This window comes from Loxodonta africana, chromosome 6, assembly GCF_030014295.1.
Source record: "Loxodonta africana isolate mLoxAfr1 chromosome 6, mLoxAfr1.hap2, whole genome shotgun sequence".
In the NCBI taxonomy this organism is placed as follows: domain Eukaryota; kingdom Metazoa; phylum Chordata; class Mammalia; order Proboscidea; family Elephantidae; genus Loxodonta; species Loxodonta africana.
Genome location: NC_087347.1, coordinates 93,651,296 through 93,675,645, shown reverse-complemented (window position 1 = coordinate 93,675,645; position 24,350 = coordinate 93,651,296). Strand labels below are relative to the sequence as shown.

General features: G+C 35.6%; 1 protein-coding gene across 4 annotated transcripts in view; it reads left to right on the top strand.

The window, feature by feature from the left end:
• The window catches only part of GALNT13 (polypeptide N-acetylgalactosaminyltransferase 13), a 537,747-nt gene that overhangs the window by 45,557 nt on the left and 467,840 nt on the right, over positions 1–24,350 (top strand). The gene's annotated exons all lie outside the window — the stretch shown is intronic.

Here is a 24,350-nt window from a genome sequence, read left to right as displayed (position 1 = left end):
ATTTATATGCCTTCCTCTAAGACAACAATCATTAATTATATGTGGCCCAATTACTGTAATAAAACCCAACCAATTTAATTTTTCTCCTTCAGGATTTAGCACAAGGAAGCATGGAAATCAAGTGAAGAATTCTTTCTCTTTGAAGATAACTGATGCGTAGAATTTGGATAGCTGTAAAGATGTGGAAGGATGTTTTTGGCAAGGTAGATTGTGTGAGGAAAGGAATATGCCTGGTAAAGCCCAGGAGAATCTCTGGGAGATTATCACAGAGGACAGTTGGTTGAACATTTGCTATATGTATGCACACGGCAGCAAACTGCAGTAGTAAAAAGATGCACGTTCCTTTTCCCGCCCTCCCATGTCTTAGGAATTTAGTTGGAAGTGTTAGGTAGTGAAAGTTAGTGATTGAAGTAATGTTTTAAGTTGTATCGATTTAATCTCAGAATGCATGGTGTTTTGGACAAAGAAAAGCCTAAAGGTAAACAAACTTATCAGAAGACCATGGCAATAGCTCCTATATGAGAAGGATGATAGTTACCTGCAGAGATACAACAAAAAAAAGGATCAACAAGACATGGAAACATGCTAGTTGAAACCAAAAAAGATATCAGAGATTAAGCTTTCTTAATCCAGAGCAGGTGAGATACTGATAACATAACTAACATTTCTTGAGGGCTTCCTATGAACATTTTATGTGTACAAATATTTCATTTAATCTATCTATAGGTTGGAGCTTCTGCTGTTCCCATTTTTTCACATATAAAAAACCAAGGCACAGAGAGATTAAATAACTTGCTCAAGATCATACAGTTAGTAAATGGTGGAGCTGGCATTCTAAGTCAGTTGTCTAGCATTTACAAAAAGATAATGAAGAAGAAAAAAAGATGTAAGAAAGGTGCCAAGTTGTCACAGAAGAGCAAGGAAGGAGATATATTTACCAACAGGGTGTTCTTTGTATCATAATTTGTATTTAAAAGACCTTTCCACACTTGATTATATGGATTGCAAATGTTAGACTTTCATATCTCTGTAGTATAAGGTATCCTTGTAATAAATAAATGAGTAGTGAATGTGCACTTTCAGTTTCTTAGAATAGTCTTCCCACATTTAATGTAGAAATGAAAATGAGTCATTGGACGATGATGGATTTTAAAGATCTTTGTTACAAGGGAATTGGGCTCACTTAATCATATTTAAAAAATATGTTTCAGAGTCTGGTATGACATTCATTACCTGTAGCGGTGCTCTCTTACTTTGGAAAATAAAAGAGTAGGTTTGAGAATATGGAATGATAGATATCCCAAAGCAGAGCTAGAAACAAGTCCAATTGAATAATCTGATGTGCACTGTCTCAGCCATATAGCATACACAGCAAACCTGAAAACTTCCTTCTGCAGCTTTGAGCTAGTTCAGACTAATGTTTTAGAAAATTGGTGCACAAATAGTGGTAGCAATTGTCTCAACATTTGATGAGCAGACTGAAACACAAAATTGGCTATTAGCCTAAAGCTTAAATACCTTGTAGAAAGGGGAAAACAACTGAGCTAGCAAACTGACTTCCATTTGGAATGGGTACCCAGGGTTTGACTGAACTTATTTGTGGTGACTTCCAAATCTCTAGTGCCGTATGTTCAACTGACCTTTGGGAATTAGAGCAAAGAGAAGCAGGCCAGCTTCATACAAAACCATCCCCAGTCTTTCACAGCAAAACCTTCTCTGAGATACTCAACCAGAATAAATTATCATGTAGGTTTCATAGAAATTAAAGCCTAACTGGGAAGAGGACAGAAAAATTCTTCCATAACACTGGGGATACTATATACCAAAAAAACAAAAACAAAAAACAAAACCAAACCCATTGCTGTCGAATTGCTTCTAACTCACAGTTACCCTAAAGGACAGAGTAGAACTGCCCATAGGGTCCAAGGCTGTGGATCTTTATGGAATCAGACTGCCACATCTTTCTCCTGTGGAGCAGCTGGTGGGTTTGAACTTCCGACCTTTCAGTTAGCAGCCAAGTGCTTTAACCACTGCACCACCAGGGTTTCTCATATAGCGACCCTATAGGTCAGAGTAAAACTGTCCCATAAGGCCTCCAAGGATGTAAATCTTTAAGAAGGCGGACTGCCACCTCTTTCTACGGTGATGTGGATGGTGGGTTCGAACTTCTGACCTTTCAGTTAGCAGCCGAGTTCTTTAACCCACTGTGCCACCAGGGCTCCTTGAAGATACTGTATAGTTCATTTCAATAAACCATTGCACAGGGCTGGACTATGGTGGGACAAAGAAAGTGAGGAGCTGACAGTGGACCTCAATAAAGGCTTGAGGGGTGGAGAGACCTGAGCATAAGCCTGTACAGATAAAGTGAAGAACCAAGAGTCCAGAGGGCAAATTCAAGTCAGATAGCTTATGAGGTGTCATGGTGCACTGAAGGACATGGGGAAGATTTGGAGTAGCCAGACCAGTTGCCCTGGAGTCAGTTCTGACTCATGGTGACCCTATGTGTGTCAGAGTAGAAATGTGGTCCATAGGATTTTCTGTGGCCGATTTTTCAGTAGATCACCAGGCCTTTCTTCCGAGGTACCTCTGGGTGGACTCGAATTGCTAATCTTTTAATTAACAGCCGAGCACAATAACCATTTGCACCATTTTGGGATTGAGAGTAGAAACAGTAAACCTTGTTCAGGGGTCTAAGTCAGGTAGGAGAGCACAGGCAGGAGAGTGTACTGCATGTTTCTCTTTGAAAAAAATGGACCTTAATTCTTTAGGGAATGAACTACAGTTACAACACTGGTTGGTTACTTTATAAGAAAGGTGAATTTGGTGTGGATAATGATATCAGGGGGCTTGTAAACTAGTGGTGGATATAGACCTGTAAACAAATAATTCTCTAATATATTAAACACTACATCAGAGACAGTATTGTGCAATCTTTAAGGTAATGGGTTTAACATACATTTGTGTCTCATTACTACCTATACTGGCTGTCTTGTCCTCAAGAAATTATTTAAATTTTCAACCTGCATTTCCAAATCCCTAAAAGGGAGTAATTATATTACGGGTGTTATTGGGTTGCTGTTTTGGATCCTCAAACATTCTGCTTTGTTAGCAGCAGGCTTGGATTCAGTAATGCCAAAGTGGAAGGCTGATGCTTCAGTGATGTGTTTGAAATAATGGGAGAGTGAAATTAAATAAGTAAAATATTAATCTGATAATTATTATTCTATTTGGGGAACTAAACCTTTTAGAGAAATAATAATATCTGATTATTTTACCCTGGGGTTTGATAAATTTTGGATTATCATTGCTGTATTTTTATCCTATGCTTTAAATCCATGAGTGCTTCTAAATGGAGAAACTGAAATCACTGTTTATTTAAATATTTGAGAATCATGAAGAAAAATAACTCAACATGAAATAGTAATTAATAGTTTGGTGCATTTTAGTATCATAAAAAAAAAAAAAAAACCCACTGCTGTTGAGTCGATTCCGACTCATAGCAACCCTAGAGGACAGAGTAGAACTGCCCCATAGAGTTTCCAAGGAGTGCCTGGCGGATTCGAACTGCCGAGCTTTTGGTTAGCAGCCATAGCACTTAACCACTACACCACCAGGGTCATACGCATCTTTGTTATTAGTGTGCTAAGATAACATACACTTGTTCGTTTGACTGATTTCTAAGGGAAAGATTCAGCACAAACTGCTTTGATGAAATAAAATAACAGTGAATGTCAGGATTGCTTAATGCTATTAGAATTGTAAGTTGGAACCTACTTAAGTTTGTGGAAACATATCTGAAACTGAAATGGAATAAAATTATTCATTTTGCATACAATGTACTGAAAGGTAAATGTAACAAAGTTAGGCTCAGCCTGAACACGGAATGATCTGATTGTGTGATTTATCTCTGGGGTCAAGGCCTGTTTCTCTGGTAAAGGTAGTAGGTGGTTCTGGAACAAGTATATTTATTTCAGTAACTCTTATGAAAAGCAAAGTGAAATTGTGATATTGTTTCATGCTTTATGATTATAGTTGCTAAAAACAATTCAGTACTCTTGCATTTTTTGGGGTTGATTTTAAAAAGAAAGTGGAGTAAAAAACCAGAAAGCTCATGGCTGCATTAAAATTGAAAAAGTCAATGTGTACTAAGGACCACCTCATCACCCAGGCCTATTAGGCAAATTAATGATTTTCCCTGAGGCCATAGAAGTAAACTAATTTTCATGATTGTTTTTCTTGTATATCTTATATCTTGCCCGAATATTCAATTTTCTCCCATCACTAAAATCTCGCAAATGTCTACTTTATTAGAAAATATACTGTGAAATCACATGATATAGTCTAGGGAAGCATTTACGTGATTACAAAAGGTTAGTCTGAGCTTTTTTTATGAAGACATTCTGAGAAATTCATCAGGTGAAATATTTATAACTGATATATTTTATCTTCCTACCCAATATGCAAAGTGAACTTACAAAACACACAAAAATTATCTCAGTAATTTAAACACGAGTCACAGCTATTTAGACATTTTGTTAGGTGGGATATTTGCTATAAATTAAACATCCAGTTCACTCTTTCAACATACATTGTAAAAGATTATTATTATTATGCTTAAAATCCATTAACATGTTAGAAGGATACACCATAGGAATATAAAAAATTTGGTGGTAGTAATGTTTATTCTCTTCCTTTTCAAAGAATGTGTGTAAGTCTACTCTTCATCCATGATCATATTTTAATTACTTAGATTGAAGGAAATTTTTCATTATTGCTTAAATCATTTATTTTCAATAAAACTCTTCTTAATGGTATTATAAAATAACAAATCATCAGAGAACGTTGAAATCTCTAGTGAAATGAACTTGTGTGTTTCCAGATAAGGTGAAGAAGAGTGTTATGGCAAGCCCTGTGTTAGTGTAGATGCTTGTGAATTATTCGCATCTGCAGAAATTGTAGATCAACTTTTAAATAGGTTAGATATGAACATTTGCATATCTAAATTGAGTATTTCCTATTTCTTTGGCTTATATGTACATTTAATAAATTAAAAACTCACATATTGATAACTTAGTTAACATGCATAAATCAACACTTTTGAATCGCTTATGTAGTAAAGGGTTTTAAAAACTCTCAGATCCTTTTAATTAAAACATATTTTATGTTTTCTCTTCTATCCTTGGTGCTGTTCCAAATACACAAATAAATACCCACTAAATATTCATTTGGAAACCCTGGTGGCATAGTGGTTAAGAGCTACGGCTGCTAACCAAAGGGTTGGCAGTTTAAATGCACGAGGCACTCCTTGGAAGCTCTATGGGGCAGTTCTACTCTGTCCTTTAGGGTCACTATCAGTCAGGATCCATTCAATGGCAATGGGTTTATATATTCATTTTGGAACCAAGGAGGGGTTATATATAAATTAAAAAGATATTACCTTTGCTCTTTGGAGCTTAGAGGAAACTTAGACATATTTTCAGTTCAATCATCACTGACGCCTTAGTTTTCCTTCAGTTGTTGCCTTTTTAATCTACCTTTGATTTTATCATGGGATTATTTCTCATCTTTATTAATTTACTATAGAGAATGCAAATAAAGTACAGTATTCAATTCTTTGAGATACTAAGCTATTTATTATGGACCTGATTTCATAAGATGGAGCTAATACAATAAAAGTAGATGAAAACTGAAGCACTGTTCTTCAAACTCCTTTTCCTATCTGCCCTTAGTATATTACCACCTGTACTAATGATTTCTCCCTTTTGGGGATCAATTTTCCACTTTTTTTTCCCTGTAGCTATTTAGCTTTCAAAAAAATATATAATTTCCCTTTATTGACACATATATTGAATAGAAAAATGAAACAAAACGAAAACACAGAACATGTTCATGCTATATAAAGAAAAACAGTTATCCAATCTCTGTAGATATATATTTAACAGAGGAAACAGAGCATCTTATATGTCAGCACAAGTAATAAAAAAGGAAAATAAAATGAACTGCTTTTACAATATCAGAGTTTGAAGAGTAGTGCTTCAATTTTTATTTACTTTAAGGTTTACCCAAAGAATTTGGCCTTTACCCTTGGTTCCTGGGAGGTAACCTCTCAACCCTTGGAATTTTCCAAGTGATTGAAATGTCTTTGTTATCTATGAGGGCTCCAGACTACACCTGATGGTTTATATTAAAGAGGCAACTTATGTCAGAAAGACTCGACGATGTGTTATCTATCACGTGGAGACTGAGTTCAGCCAAGTGGGTTATGATTCAATCAATCACGCTTACAAAATAAAACCCCAACAAAAACTCTGGACAGTGAAGAATGGGTGGGTGAGCTTCCTCATTGGAGATACAGAATGAGGCACCAGAGGGTAACATGTCTTTGCCATGGAAGCATGTTTGGTACTCACCCAGACTCTACCTTCTGCTTCTTTTTATGCTGGTCGTGATATGTATCCCTTATAATAAAACTAAATATTATGGAGCCCTGGTGGCACAGTGGTTAAGAGATATGGCGAGCTATGGCTGCTAACCAAAAGGTTGGCAGTTTGAATCCATCAGCCACTCCTTGGAAATGCTATGGGGAAGTTCTACTCTGTCCTGTAGGATTACTATGAGTTGGAATCGACTCAACAGCAATGGGTTTTTAGTTTATAATCATAAGTATAGCAGTTTCCTGAGCATATGGATCATCCTAGTAAACTACCTGAAGAGGTAGTGGGAACCCCCAAATTTGTAGCCAGCAAATCAGAAGTGAGGGGGCACAGGGGACCCCTGAGCATGTGGCTGGTGTCTAAAGTCTAGTGCAGACTTGGCAGTATGGCAGACTGTGCCCTTTAACTTGTGAGATCTGGCCTAGCTCTGGATAGTTAGGGTCAGAAGAAGAATTGCGTTTGCAGTTGGTGTTGGAGAGGATATTTAGAGTTGGTGTTGGAGAAGATACACAAACACAACTCAGTACTTCATAACTTAAAATATGACTTGTTACAGAAAGTCTAGTTTAGCAGATTTATTTTTATTTTAAGCTGTGAGTGAACAGTATTAGAAAAAAAAGTTAACAAGGTCAGTTGTTCCCTAATACAGGATAAAACCAAAGGAATGCAATCATTGATGAATTTTCAGGAAACACCCTTTGCTAAAATGCGTGTTTCCTATAAATAGGTGGGATTCTGCAATTATCAGTAAGATATATCTGGTACACAGCTGGTTGACATCACCATGTCGTCTTCCCCTCACGAACCTCTCTATGGTTTCCCAGATTCCTCCAGTAGAAAACACAAATACCAATGGTAAACTAGTCCTATTTTATTCTTTTTTTAATTATTTTTCTTGATTCTCACTTGGAAATATATATTACTCACCATACTGCCATCTCTTACCCTAACGCTGGTTACCCTAAGTCTTGGGGAAAATTAACAAGAGCTTAAATGTAAAACGGTAATAACATCCGCAGGGAGTATTTTACTTTCAGATATTTTGAATATTCCAAATTTCAGTCTTTTTCTTTTTTCCAATATTAGCTCTTTAGTGCCATGGTTTTGTACTCCTCTACCTGAATAAGAAAACCTATGGTCTTTCTTTAAATTTTTAAATCTTATTATTCCCTTAACATTTTACATAAAAATAATGAGTAACTGTAACCATTTGAAAGCTGATGTGAAAATGGGAAAGTTTTAGGTACAGCCTCAGAGGCAACAGCCAAAATGAAGTAATTAGTTTCTACTTGTGCTAGGCAGTTTCCAGCACAGATGGTGGCAGATTACGTTATTCTTTGGCCCAATACGTTATATTAATGATATAAAATTATATGTGTCCCACTCTGGACAAATACCCAGCGGACTGATATGGATCACTTTAGAAATTTTTAGTTCTATTGCTCCTGTCTGTTTTCAGATTTAGACATTTAAGGGTGATAGCAACTGGAGAGTTGTCATTTGGAAAATCTCAGAGGGTGTATACTCAGCTACAAACTCATAGACTGAGTAAATCTTGAGTGAAATTATTTTCCCTTTTTTCATTTCTTTTGCTGTTATTATAGTGTTATTTATTGTTAGGGTTTATTCTAACCTATAGACCAGAAAGGGAACAATATTTGTAAAATGTCTTTCGGTTAGCCTCACTTCTTAGCAACCTGGACACAGCTGATTGGCCAAACCTCATCCAAGTTGGAAACCGTGGTGGCATAGTGGGTTAAGTGCTACAACTACTACCACTGCTGACCAAAAAGTTGGCTAGTTTGAATCCACCAGGCGCTCCTTGGAAACTCCTTGGGTAGTTCTACTCTGTACTGTAGGGTTGCTATGAGTCAGAATCGACTCAACACCAACTTTTTTTTTTAAATCCAAGTTAGGCCAATCAGATTCTCAGGAGTTTGGAGTTGGGGTTCATAGATTATTAGTCTCTGTTGTGGTCACTTGAACTAAGGCAATGCAAACTCAGGATGTAAAGTTTCAGCTTTCCTTGGCCTGGATATAGAAATTCAGAGAAAACCAAATTACAATGAAAGAGATTAGAAAGAAACAGATGTACAGATAAGAGCAGAATCAAGAGACCAGATATCCCTAGAGAAAGAGAGAGACCCAGGTCACAAACATCTTTCTATTCCCTGATTTCATTTCTTAGAATCTTGGCTGTACTCCCTTCTCTTGACTTTCTGGAGTTCCACCTGTGTTGTCTATTTTGCTTCATTCTTAGAACCAAAAGAATCTTGACCAAGACACGAAGTAAACAGAAGCTTTACTGATCACATATGTAAAAAATCAAATGGATTGATTAGATTTTTAAACATTTTTATGCCATTTAATACTTTGCTATAGGAATATTAGTTTTTATTATGATATTTGAAAAATGCATATGTTTAACAAAGAAAATTTACCTGTAATTTCACCATCTATAGGTAACTTTTGTTGCTGTATTTTATTAAAGTCCTCTGTGTATACCGACACACACATACACACTATTACTGAACCGTGATCAACAATATAGATAGTTTTACATTCTAACATGATTTTTGGAGACATGGTTTTTATTCACTGTAACTCCATTTTCGTTAACTTTTCTGCTATTTATGATCATTCTGTTCAATTACATACAACACATTACCTGTAACAATTATAGTTATGCTGGTTTTTATTCCTTCATCTATTTAACAAATCTTTATTAAGTGCCCAATATATTCCAAACACACTGACACAATTAACCAATAAGATATGTACTCTTATTGAGGAGATTAAATCCTAAATGTGAAAGAAACTAGTAAAGCAGTGCATTTATTTCTTTAAGATTTAGTTATAGAACATTTAATATTTAGTTGCGGAGGGGCAGTTAATTATAAAGGGGTAAAATATCAGCAAGTGATTTTGGGGATAAAGCTGGTTCTTGAATGGAGCCTTGACATATGAATAGATGACTGGAGAGGAGGGCACAAGTGAAGCAGCAAGAGATAAATTGGGAAGATGAGCAGGGCCCAGATCTTGAGTGGTAGGTACATTTGCAATTATATAAGCAATGGGCATCACTGAAGATTTTAAGTGATGGTGAGGCGGGGAGGTCTGGGTAAATTTGAGCTTTAAATTGATTACCTGACAGCAGACTCTAAGATGAATAGTTCAAGTGTGAAACTTGAAGTGAGGAAACTAGAAGAAATCTACTGTGATAGTCCAAGGAAGAAATGAGATCAAGCACTACCTACCAGCAGTGGCCCAAACAAATACCAGCAGTGGAGAGAGATTAAATTATGGCTTTATTGAGAAGGTGGTTTGTAGTGTTTGATAACTAGTTGACTGTCACAGGGTGAAAGGCAAGGAGAATCTCAGGTTGCTGCCAATTTTATGGCTTGCAACTATTACCTGAGATATAGACTACCAGAGAAGTTGTAAGTTTAGTGGAATGATAATATTAATTTAGACATGTTTGGCTTGAGTTACCTGTTGTACATCTGTATCAAGATGGCCAGTAGTCAGGTAGATAAAAATCTGAAACTTAATAATTGACATCTTGGAGCTGAAGATGTAGTTGGGTATACCTCATTGTGAGAATGGACGAGTATGCTCAGGCTGGGTGTCCGGAGGAAGAAAGGAAAAGGGTCAAGAAGTCAAATATTTATGTTGATCTCAGAAGAGAGGAGATAGCAAAAAGAGTGAAAAGGAAATATAAGGGAGAGGACAAGCAGAAGGCAGGACATCTCTGAACATAAGGAAGTAGAGACTTTTATGTGAGTGGAGGATTCAACAGTGTCAAATAATACATAGAAGCCAAAAAAATGCATCAGAAACTGTTTTACCTATTGAAACAAGACAGATCCAAATCTTTAGATCTTGGCAATACATATGGTATTGGTGACATTCATTTATTCCTCACCTTCTTCTTCTTCCTTGGTTCTCTTCAACTATTAATTTGTCTGCTTTTTACCATTGTTCTATGTTACATTGTCTGTAAGGAACAATGTCAGTAACAAAGAATTATACTTGCTGGCTATATAAAAATATTGTATAATGTCTCCCCTTCAGTATTCAGCAGATTAGTATTTTTTAATGTTTGACTTTTTAAAAAGTAATCACTGTCTAGGGATTACATAGGATTAAACAAAAAACCCGTTGCCGTCGAGTCGATTTCGACTCATAGTGACCTTATAGGACAGAGTAGAACTGCCCCATAGAGTTTCCAAGAAGCGCCTGGTGGATTCGAACTGCCGACCCTTTGGTTAGCAACCGTAACACTTAACCACTACGCCACCAGTGTTTCCTACATAGGATTAAAAAAAATAATAAAAAAAATTTATTTTTTTTTTTAAAAAGCAGAGGTAAATTGTTGAATGGAGAGACTATATCTATTGGAGAAAATCTGTCACAGGAAGTCACCCATCAGATACCAAACCATGATTGGTTGTCATTTGGAGTCATTTGAAAGGTGAGTCAGAAGTGTAACCCAGAAGATGTAAGTTTGGAACTGTTTAAGCATGACCTTTCCTGGGAAAAATTTAAAAAAATATATAAAAGTTTTTATTTTCGGAAGGAATGATATTGAGGCTATTTCTAAGAAAAGAGGCCACTTAAGAAAAAAATATTAGGAAAAGCTTTACAAAATTAACTTTGTATAATATCTGGAAAAATCATGGAAAATAAATATAAACTGAGAATAAATAAGGATTTCTGTAGAACAGCTTAATGACAAAGGCATTTTCTTAGGCTTAAATGTAAAGCTACTTTGATGCTTTAAAAAAAGAAATCACACGGAATATGTATTGTAAATATTTCTCACATATTAAAAAACTATATTAAAAAATTACATATCAGAATATTTATGGATGAGATAAATAACATATACAGTAAAATCTGTGAAAGCTGGAACCTGTGTAAAGCAGAAACCTGTCAGAGAAGGAAAACTCAAATATTTTCCATTAAAACGAGGGGATAGAAAAGTGGCAAGACTGCACCTTGCAAAGGCAGAAAGCTTGTGAGACCAGGAAAAACAAGGCAGTCCTGCTGAGTTCTGGCTCTCACAGGGTCAGTAAACTTTGCCTAAGAAAAATATCAATTTTTTGTTTTTGCTCTCAAAAGTGAACTTTGGTCTTGACAAGGTTATAGTTGCATCTCTCAAGCCTTGTGGCCAAAGAATTTATCAAGTCTTTGGAAGCTTGTCTTAGGATGGCAGGGATGGTAAGCTTAGGTAATGGTGAATCCCCTAGCATGTGAGCGCATTTGTAATAAAGACAGTGATATGAACTGAAAGATATGTTGACGTTATCAAACAGTATTTTCTGGATTTTTAATATTATTTCATAGAGGGCAAAATCAGAAGCTATATAAAATCATAATGCATTATGGCTTGTTATTTTGCTATTAATATTATTTTCTTTTAATATATATTGGATTAGTCTGATGAATTTATTTTTTCAGAAGAGCATGTTGATTTTTTTATGCAATAGCCCATAATTTTACTATTGCTTGCAAATTGATTTTTTTATTTTATGATTTGTTCCAGTATTTTCTCAAGCATGACATTTTAGCTAAGTATCTCTATCACTGGGGAGTTACTCCTCCCTCTACTTCTTCCTACATAAAGATACACTTTTCAAAAAAAGATAATACACTTACACATTAAGTCTTTTAACATCTCAAATGTCCTCCATGAGCTCTTATAAATAAAAGATATCTTTCCTGTGATTATTTTAGACAATTCCTTAGAGTAACTGAAGCCTTGAAGGAGTACATAAAAGATCTTTATTATTTAACCAGTCTCATATCTTTATGAGAAATTGCTTTTACTTTGTTCATGGTTTTTAATTCTGTGGCATTTTAAGGGACATGTTTATATTTTCATAAAGAAATATGTGATACAAACATATAGATTAAAAACTAAACAAAATACTCTTAGCTTCTGCGTGGGCTGTAGAAATTTGGAAAGAATATTACTCCCACCTTTAAAACAAAAGAAAAACAACAATAAAACTAGAAAATGTGGAAATTCACAACTATTCTTTAACTCATAAAAGAACGAGATCACAGGGCAGCAACCAACTAACCTGACATCTGTGATCTGTGATGAAACATGAATACTTGATTAGCTGTGGCACATGTCACTGGACACCAGTAAGGATTTAGCTCACTTGATGGTGATTTAAAAAAAACAAACAAACAAAAAAATAGATGAGAGTCCTCAGAAAGCATCTCTTCTGGTATAGGACTGATATAGGATAATACTAGCCACTCTGGGAAAGGCAGGAAACACCCAACAGTATCCATTTCCTCTTCACATACATTAAGATGGTGTAGGTTTTTAACCTAACAATATTAATAATCGTATTAATAAAAATAGTCTAAATATACCAATTAAAAGAGAGAAGATGGCAGATTAATAAAAGCAAGATCCAAGTATATACTGTCCACAAGAAACCCACTTTTATTTACTTATTTTATTGCACTTTGGATGAAGGTTTACAGAGCAAATTAGTTTCTCATTAAACAATTAATACACATATTGTTTTGTGACATTGATTACCACCCCCACAACATGTCAAAACTCTCCCTTCTTGACCTTGTGTTCCCCATTACCAGCTTTGCTGTCCCCTTCTGCCTTCTCGTCCTTGCCCTGGGTTGGTGTACCCATTTAGTCTCATTTTGTATTGTAGACCTGCCTAATCTTTGGCTGAGGGGTGAGCCTTAGGAGTGACTTCAGTGCTGAGTTAAAAGGGTGTCCGGGGGCCATATTCTCGGGGTTTCTTCAGCCTCTGTCAGACCAGTAAGTCTGGTCTTTTTGTGAGTTAGAATTTTGTTCTACATTTCTCTCCAGCTCTGTCTGAGAGCCTTTATTGTGATCCCTGTCAGAGCAGTCGGTGGTGGAAACCAGGCACCATCTAGTTGTGCTGAACTCAGTGTGGTGGAGGCTGTAGTAGTTGTGGTCCATTAGTCCTTTGAACTTATCTTTCCCTTGTGTCTTTGGCCTTCTTCATTCTCCCTTGCTTCAGATGGGATGAGACCAGTAGAGTATCTTAGATGAATGCTCACAAGCTTTTAAGACCCAGATGCTACTCACTGAAGTAGAATGTAGAACATTTTCTTTATAAACTATGTTGTGACAATTGAGCTAGATGTTCCCCGAGATCATGGCCCCCAGCTGTCAGCGCAGTAATTCAGTCTCTCAGGGAATTTGGATGTGTCTATGGAGTGTCCATGACCTTGCCTTGGTCAAGTTGCACTGGCTTCCCCAGTATTGTATACTGTCTTACTCTTCACCAAAGTTACCAATTATCTATTGTCTATTTAGTAAGAAACCCACTTTTAAATATAAGGACATAGGAAAGTAAAAGGATGGAGAAAAATAGAACACAGAAAACTAACCAAGAGGAAGCTGGAATAGCTTGTAGCAACCCTATATGACAGAGTAGAACTCTCCCATAGGGTTTCCTAGGCTGTAATCTTTGTGGGTGCAGGCTGCCATAACTTTCTCCTGTGTAGTAGTGGCTGGTGTGTTCAGACCATTGGTTTAGAAGCCAACCACTCAACCACTGTGCCATCAGAGCTTCTTATCATACTAAAGGTGTAAAAAGAGATTTTTGAAGTGCTGATTATTAAAGATAACAGAACAAAGGCTACATGTATTCTATCACCTCTCCTCCACTTTTCTAACTCTGTGTCTTTGCTACACTATTTCCTCTATTTCTAAGCCTTGAAAGCTTGTTGATCATTTTAATACAGTTCTCATTTTCTTCATATATAATACTTCTAAAAACCTGCTGATGTCATTTCCAACTCACAGCAACCCTATAGGACAGAGTAGAGTTGCTCCATAGAGTTTCCAAGGAGCAGCTAGCAGGTTAGAACCACGGACCTTTTAGTTAGCAGTTAAACGCTTAACTACTGTGCCTCTTGGTAATTCCAATTTGCAGTATATGTCTCCAAAGGTATTTCCATATTATGTTTTGTATTATAGAAGGTATACAATTATGCAAAACCTTCCTAATGACAAAGACAGTATTCATCCCACCATTTTATATTTTGCATTATCTAGCTCCTAATATTAATTCACATATTTGTGATCTAGATAATAGAAAGATTTTCCCTAATTGTTTAAATAAATGTTTTAAGAATAGAAGTAGATTCAATAGGTAATTTTTGTCTCACTTGGTATTCTGATTGCTCGTTACATTTCTATTCCATTGTTCAGTGTTGTGTGAGTTTGTGTATGTGTTTACCTTTTCTGTTAGAAAGCATTTTACATTAAAAATATTATGTGTAATAGAAATGAGTGGTAACAACATGTAGCTTAATTCTTTTCATGCGAAAGAATGTTCTGTTGGAAGTCAAATGGGTGCTGGAATTTAGTAAAAGCTGGGATTTTTAAATTTAATTTTGATTTGGCCAGATTATATTGTATACACACTAGTTAACTTCTCTGCAAATTGCTTCTCCATCTGTGAGCTATGAGTAGAAGCAGTCATAAAATTAGAAGATGTCCAGCATGCAATGTACAATGAATAAATATGTGATTAAATGGCACTTCCATTTTTTTTCAAGTGGAAAACTATTGCTGGTGCTTATTGAACTATCAGATTGGATTATATTTCTTCTGAATTTCAAAGTAGAATATTTTAAACTACGGTTTGAGTTTTAAGCGAGTTCCCTAAAAGCAGAGATGTTCTGAGTCTGTTATTTATTAGTGCCTAGGCCAATTTAGGGTCGCTATGAGTTGGAGTCGACTTGACAGCAACGGGTTTGGTGTTTTTTTGATTTAGACCAATGCTCGAAGTGTAGTGGGTATCTGATCCACATTTGCTCAATAATGGAATCTGTAATGAAGATATATCATAACTAAATATAACAAAACCATTTCCTAAGGTATGCTTTAGCAAAATCTAGAAGGAGTACCTTGAAGATGTATCTCAGTGTTTTAACATTACTTTATTACAAACATAAATTGAACCTTCAGTCATAGCTGAGGGAGGGAGGAATGAAGAACATATAACCTTCTTTGAGGTGAAGATCTGCCTCCCTGTGCAACATTGTAGACACCCAGTAAATCCTTGCTTGTTGACAGACTTATATATCTGTTTTTCTCTTATGCAGTGATTGTCCAATGACTTCTTTGTCCTCATATTTTTAACTTGTCCTTAATGAGGACTGATTGGTTATTTCTCTGCAAAGTATATATAAATGTATCTATTATGTAGAATTGTTTATTAAGACAAATTAAGTTTTTGTTTCCTTTATTGATGCAGTTTGCCAGCTATTAATGGCCAAGTTAAGAAATACTGCTATAACAAGGCAATTTCCCTAGGACTTCATAAATCATAAAGTGAAAATATTTCATATTATGGCTCATTGACGGCAGTGGGTTTTTTTTTTTTTTTTTTTAATGCTGAAAAAAGAACAAAAATGATCCCTTCATATACCTGAAAATTCTAATTGCTTAGAATGGGAACCACAAATTCTGCATTGCAGATACCGTAGTAGTAAATGCTGTTTAACTTAAGCAGAATTTATAGAATGATGAAAAAACAAAAGCTTCTGAGAGAATAGTTTTTTTTTTTTTTTTTTTACCACAAGCGGCTTTAACATCTCAGATTCCATTCCTAAACTGTAAATCAGTCTTGACTTAATATTAATTCATTTGTTGTACAACTTGTAATGTCAAGAAAATATATAGTTTTTAAGATATAGTCTTAGTGACTTCTGTGTTTGTATGTATGTGTGCATGAATACACACATATATACATTTTTCACATGCTTTTCATTTAACTAAAACCAATTATTATTTTTAAAATTTTCTTTTATGCTGTTACATGTCATGTTACTATTTTGACCTCTAAGACTTAATGAGAGTCTGGCCTCTAAAGCAGATGAGATGGAACGTCTTAAAATTTTAATTGCTGTACAAATGTCAGGTGTAATTACTTACTGTCATCTATAGCTTGATCAGGCTTTTCATGTGTGTAAAGAATGTTCTCTTGAGAGTACTTTACTGACAATATATTTACTGTTAACTTTATTCATTAAAAGAATCATTCATTCAAGTGTCTATTATATGTCTGTCAGACACTTGCTAGGTGTTGGAGATACAGAGCCAAGTATGACCTGGTTCCTGTCTCACGCAAACCCTTGTTTAGTGAAGAAGACAGACACACACACGTTCATGCACACACACACACACACACACACAGAAACCAATTACAGTAATTGTGGGAAATTTTATAACAGCAGTTTGGGGGCAAAAAGAGCTATGAGAGCAGAAATACAAATTTATTAACTAATTTTCTCCAGTTAACAAAATATTAATGTCTATTCACTTTATTTTGCTTTTTTGTTGTTTACTTGTGTGTTATTTAACAAATATTGTTGATTTCCTATTATCTCTTTTAATCATATTTAAATTAACTCCTTGGTGAAAAGCAGAATGCTTTCTTTTTATTAGTGAAAGTATAAAGTTTTATCAGTAATTCAAAGAAACGTATGAGTGAAAGGGCTATATATATATATGTATATATATATATGTGTATATATATATATACATGTATATGTTGTTGTTGCTAGGTGCTGTCCAGTCAGTTCCAACTAATAGCGACCCTGTGTACAATAGAACGAAATACGACCTGGTCCTATGCCACTCTCACAATCACTGTTATGCTTGAGCTCATTGTTGTAGCCACTGTATCAATCCATGTCATTGAGAGTCTTCCCTTCTTTTGCTGACCCTCCACTTTATGAAGCATGATGTCCTTCTCCAGGCACTGATTCCTTCTGACAATGTGTCCAAAGTATCCTTGCTTCTAAGGAACATTCTGGCTTTATTTCTTCCAAGATAGATTTGTTCGTTTCTTTCGGTAGTCCATTGTATATTCACTATTCTTCACCAACAATGTAATTCAAAGGCGTCAATTCTTCCTTATTCATTGTCCAACTTTCACATGCATATGAGGCGATTGAAGACACCATGGGTCGGGTCAGGTACACCTTAGTCTTCAAGGTGAAGTCTTTGCTTTTTAACACTTTAAAGAGGTCTTCTGCAGCAGATTTGCCCAGCGCAAGATACCATTTAATTTCTTGACTGCCGTTTCCATGGGTGTTGATTGCAGATCCAAGTAAAATGAAGTCCTTGACAACTTCAATCTTTTCTCCTTTTATTATGATGTATCTTATTGTTGCATTTGTGAGGATCTTTGTTTTCTTCATGTTGAGGTGTCATCAATACTGAAGGCTGTGGTCTTTGATCTTCATCAGTAAGTACTTCAAGTCCTCTTCACTTGCAGCAAGCAAGGTTGTGTCCTCTGTATATGGCAGATTGTTAATAAGTCTTCCATCGTGATGCTGCATTCTTCCCCATTAAAAAAAAAAATTATGGTCCACTTTCTCAGATTATTTGCTCAGCATATAGACTGAATAAGTATGATGAAAGGATACAACCCTGAAGCACACCGTTCCTGACCTTAAACCCACAGTATCCTCTTCTTCTGTTTGAATGACTGCGTCTTGATCTATGTACAGGTTCCTGATGAGCACAATTAAGGTCCAGGAATTTCTATTCTTTGCAACGTTATCCATAATTTGTTATGATCCACACAGCCCGATGCCTTTGCAGCGTCAATAATACACAGGTAAACATCATCATTCTGGTAGTCTCAGTTTTCAGCCAGGATCCATTTGACATTAGCAAAGCTGCCTCTGTTTCTACATTCTCTTCTGAATTTGGCTTGAATTTCTGGAAGTTCTCTGTCAGTGCACTTACAGCCACTTTTAAATGATCTTCAGCAAAATTTTACCTGCGTGTGATATTAATGATATTGTTTGATAATTTCCACATTTTGTTGGATCACCTTTCTTTGGAATAGCCACAAATATGGATCTCTTCCAGTCAGCTGGCCAGGTATCTCTCTTCCAAGTTTCTTGGCATAGATGAGTGAGTGCTTCTAGTGCTGCATCTTTTTGTTGAAACATTTTGATTGGTATTCTGTCGGTTCCTGGAACCTTGTTTTTCTTCAATGCCTTCAGAGCAGCTTGGATCTCTTCCTTCAGTGCCATTGGTTCCTGATCATATGCTACCTCCTGAAATGGTTCAATGTCTACCAATTCTTTTTGGTATAGTGACTCTGTGTTCTTCCCATCTTCTTTTTATGCCTCCTGCTTCTTTTAATATTTTCCCTGTAGAATCCTTAAATATTCCAACTCAAGTCTTCAATGTTTTCTTCAATTCTTTCAGCCTGAGAAATACTGAGCATGTTCTTGCCTTTTGGTTTTCTAACTCCAGGTCTTTACGCATTTCATTATAATAATTTACTTTGTTCTGGAGCTGCCCTTTGAAACCTTCCGTTCAGCTCTTTTACGTCATCGTTTCTTCTGTTTGTTTTAGCTATTCTGTACTCAGGAGCAAGTTTCAGAGCCTTTTCTGAAATACATTTTGGTCTTTTCTTTCTTTCCTGTCTTTTTAATGGTCTCATGCTTTCTTTATGTATGATGTCCTTGATGTCATTCACAACTCCTCTGGTCTTCGGTTATTAGTGTTCAACGAGTCAGATCTATTCTTGAGATAGTATCTAAATTCACGTGGGATACATGTATATATATAAAAATATATGTATATATATAGACACACGTACATACACATATACTTATATGTATATACGTGGGGGATAGAGGAAGCTAAAATTCAGGATGGGTGTAACTAAAATATAAAAATGCCAAATCAAAAAGGCTTTTTTGGGGGTTCTTTAAAGCCCAAACCAGATCTGTTCAACTCTAAGCCATCTTCCTGATACCACTTTGGCATTGATATTTTGGTGCACTGAGTAGAATACACTATGAGCAAGAAATATTTTTATTAGGAGGCAGTATAAATTAATGAATACAGGTATAGACTCTGAAATCATGTTGTCTTGGATACAATCTTTGCTCTACCACATATCACCTGTATGATCTCGGGAATATTTTTAACCTCTGTGTTTTACTGTCCTCATCTATAAAGTAAGGGAATAACAATAATACCTACCTCAAGGAGTTGCTATGATAATTAAATGAAGTAATATTTATGAAGTGCTTTGAATGATGCTTGACACATAAGGAATGATTAATATTTTCTCTTATTGTAATTTTAATTGGAGCCCTGGTGGTGCAGCGGTTCAGAAGTCAGCTGTTAACCAAAATGTTAGCAGTTAAAATCTACCAGCCACTCCTTGGAAACCCTATGGGGCAATTCTACTGTGTCCTGTCAGGTCCCTATGAGTCGGAATTAACTTGACAGCAAAGAGTTTTTTGGGGGGTATTACTGTAATATTATTTTAATAATACTGCTTATTTCAGAAGAGTGTAATTTCTGATTTTTTTTGTATCAAAATGGTTAATAGAAAATATTTTACTCTTAAGGTAGGTGCTAGTAATCACTGAATAAGAAAGAAAAATAATTCATCAGCAAGATATAAGAAGGGAAGGCAAAGGTAAAATACTTTTATTTTAAATCAACGTTTTTTTTCTGCTTTCTGGCTCAAACCTATTCATTATTATTTACAAGATGTTCACATCCACTATGTGATACCATGTGGTGTTTTTAAGGAGAACATCTGCTTTTGTACAAAGTGCTGCTATGAAACTTCATGAGTAGAAAAAACAGTAAGTCCATGTGAAATGCTTAGAATTGTAGCTACGGCATGGGATTATATTGGTTTGGTTTGCGTGTTCATCAAGAGTCAGACACAATTTTAGGCTAAAGCACACATATCAGATGGACTGATATTGAAATTCAATGGGTATATTGTTTCTTGGTAAAAATGTTTATAAATTTCAGAGCTTGTGAAGGATTGTATGGACTGTGACTTCTCCCATGGCTGCAGGTTTTTTTTTTTTTTTTCTTGTTATAGAAATTACTCCAGCTAGCTTTTTAAATGGAGAAATCTCTTAACATTTTTAGACTATATGTTATTTGTTTTTTGCAACAAGTACATTATTTTCAGGCCTTGCTTCTGAGAAATATGCTTCCCTCTTTCCCCCTTTTATTTATTTATTTTTTTTTGAGAGAGAGAGACTCTTAATAGATTTAGAAAATTGAATTTCATTTTCTTCTTGGGCAAATATTAAGACTGAGTCAGCCAAAACCAACATAAACATAGTGATGTTAAATTTACACCCAAAAAATGAAGTGTGAGTTATGAATTAGTTTATATAAATTATCAAGACAGTAAAAATAAATAATTGACAAATGATAAGTTCAGAATTCCTACAACCTGGCTTACCCTGTTGAGAATATACACTTTCAGTCACAAAAATTTATACAGATACTATCAAAATGTTCTTTGATGCCATAAAAGGTAATTTTTTATATAAAAAAAATAGTTACTGCTAATATAGGAAAATTCCAATGTCATCTAACATTATCCTGATTTTGGAGAAAAGTATCTACTTTAAATACAGATTTCAGTGCTTTTTCTTCTTTGGTTCTGTACAGTCCGTTACACCAATCACAAATAAGGTTGAACTAATGTATGATTTTTCCCCCTTACAAAGCCATGTCTAAAACTTTGTATTATTTTGTCGTAATTTCTATCCAGCCACAAATTTTATTTTACTTTTTCAGATTTTTAAGAAAGCAAAGACTGAGAAATAGAGAGCAATTGAGTAGGTGAAACAACTTTTGTCACTTTAACGAGAAAACATCTGATTCATACAGTTAAACAGCATATTGATGCATTTTTTCCCTTTGGATTAAAACTTTCCCTAAGACCCGAGGGAATAGGTCTTTGTATTTTCTTTTGCTCTGAACCAAAACCAAACGAAACCTGTTGCTTTTGCCGTTGAGTCAATTCTGACTCATAGCAATCACATAACCCAAAAACCCAGTGCTGTCGAGTCGATTCCTACTCATAGCGACCCTATAGGACAGGGTAGAGCTGCTCCGCAGAGTTTCCAGGGCCAAAGCAGACTGCCACATCTTTCTCCCACAGAGCGACAGACCCTTCTTTCAGGTACAGCCAAGAACTTAACCACTGCGCCACCAGGGCTTCTTCCATACCTTGAATCCTCCTTTAAGCGTGTGAATGCTGTACCTTTTGTGTTTCCATCAAACTTCATGCCTTGTGTTGTGGTTTACGGTTTGTTTTTTTCATGTTTATCTTCCTGAATACTTTGTAAACCAACATACAATAAGTACTATGATTAAATCTTATTTGTTTAAATCTGTGACATTTTATAAACTGGTAAACTGATTGAATGGAATTGAACCAAATAATTTAAAAAAAGGAAGGTTTTTATAATTGATTTATAAAAATCCTATATTTCTGTATAATAACCATGTCTTTCTTTACTCTAAATATGATATCACACCTATGACTTGATTGTAGACTTACTTGCTGTATATCATAGGTCTGAATAGGAGGAGTAAGGTCAGTATTCTGATGGATGAAGAGTTTTGGAGGAGGAGGAGCCGAGGTAGAATTTGGGTTCTACTCTGAATATTCACTATCGCTTAATTTTACTGCATCTGTTACCTTGTGCAGAGCCCTGGTGGTGAAGTGGTGAAGAGTTTGAATCCACCAGCTGCTCCTTGGAAACCCTACAGGGCAGTTCTACTCTGTCCTATAGGGTCACTATGAGTCCGAATCAACTCGACGGCAATGGATTTTGGTTACCTTGTGCATCAAATAGAAATAATGACACTTGCCCCATTAATTGCACAGTTTTTTTTTTCCAGTCACTTTAGAAATATATAGTATCTATTATGTGCTGCTCCTGATTCTAAGTACAGAGGATTTAGTCTCTACTTTCAAAGAAAGAAAAAAAAAAAATTTTTGTTTTTCAAAGAAAGAGAAGCCCTGGTGGTGCAGTGGTTAAGAGCTTCACTGCTAACCAAAAGGTCAGTAGTTGGAATCTACCAGCTGATCCTTGGAAACCATATGGAGAAGTTCTACTGTGTCCTGTAGGGTCGCTATGAGTTGGAATTGCCTTGATAGCAATGGGTTTGGGATTTTCAAAGAAGGATATTACACTCAGTGGGGATGACGAACTACTAAACTCTTTTATAGGAAAATGTAACATTATTATTTGAGTCTTATTTTTTGATCACAGTTTAAATGGCACCTCCTTAGAGAGGAGTTCCCTGACTACCCAGTCTAAAGCAGTCTGCCAAGCAATATCATGATAGTTTTTAAAGCACTTAACACTATTTTTTTTTCCTATTTATTATTTTGTCTTCTTCAAATGAAATATCAGACCTGTGACAGAAGATACCATTTTATTTTGTTCACTTCTTTACCATAAAAATCCCAAACCAAGGCCATTGCCATTGAGTCAAGCTTTAATTAAATATTTGTTGAATGAATGAATGTTCTTAATGAATGAAAGAATATTTCAAAATACCTGTGTTTTGCCAGTACAAATATTAAGACTCCATTCATTTAATAGATATTTAATATTTATTTTATGCCTGCTGCTTTCCAGAAGCATAATGCTTGTTCCTGGGAATATTATTGTAATCTTAATCTGGTGGGCTAAATCTGGTTGGGGGACAGATATTAGCCAACTATATAATTACAAACAATTCTCAGTGCTATGAAGAAATAGACCAGGATAGTGTAGAGCCATGTAACAGAATTCCTAAACTAAATATGGAAGATCAGAAACTTCTTTTTTTATTTTACTTTAGATGAATGTTTACAGAGCAAACTAGTTTCTCATTAAATAATTAATACACGTGTTTTGTGACATTGATTGCCAACCCTATGACATGTTAACACTCTCACCTTCTCCACCTTGGGTTCTCGATTACCAGCTTTCCTGTCCCCTCCTGTCTTCTCATCCTTCTCCCTGGGCTGCTGTACCCATTTAGTCTTGTTTTATTTTATGGGCCTGTCTGATCCTTGACTGAAGGGTGAACCTCAGGAGTGACTTCATTACTGAGCTAAATGTCTGGGGGCCATAATCTCAGGGTTTCTCCAATCTCTGTCCGACCAATAGGTCTGATCTCTTTTTTTTTTTTTTTTTTTGAACTAGAATTTTGTTCTACATTTTTCTCCAGCTCTGTCTGGGACCCTCTATTGTGACCCCTGTCGGAAGATCAGAAACTTTCGAGGAAGTGCCATTTGAGAATTAACTGTGCAGAGGTGGGCTGATAATTCCAGTTAGTAAGAAGATCATGTGCAAATCCCTAGGGTGGTAGCAGCAGAGGTCTTTCAAGAAAGTGAAAGAAAGCCAGTATAGATGAACTCTAGGGAGCACTCAATAGAGTGGGAGAGGTGTGACCGGGGATGCTGGGTCTAGAAATGGTAAAGCATTGTGCTTCAAATTAATAGTTAATAACCCATTGACGTTGAGTCAATTTTGACTCATATTAATATCAGAAAACAAAGTGTATATATATAAGAAATAGCAAAGAAAGTGTCAGAAAAAAGTCATATGAAAGATTCACATATCTGAATATATGTGACTCTTTTTCTGACACTTTCTCTGCTAACACGATTTCTACAATATAACTGGGTTACCTTGAAAAATCAACATCTCGAAATCTCTTCTCCCACCTTTACTATAAGGATATTACATGTATACCCATTGCATATAGCAGTAAGATATCTATGATACAATTAAGTCAATAGTTATTTGCTAATCACTTGCTTTTAGACATACAGATCTTTATGTAAACAAAAACTTATCTCTCAGACTGAAGCAGAATTAAAGACCACGTCTAGAATAGAAAGAATAGAGGACTAGGTCTGGGTAAATAATAAATGAGGCATAATTAATTCCAAATATTTATTCACTACTTTTTGCAAAGAAAGAGATAAAAAATCTAGTTCTACTTTAAAAAATGTAGCTGACAATTGAAACGCATATATGTGAATAGTATCATAGCAATCACAGGGCAGGTACATGTATTTAAAA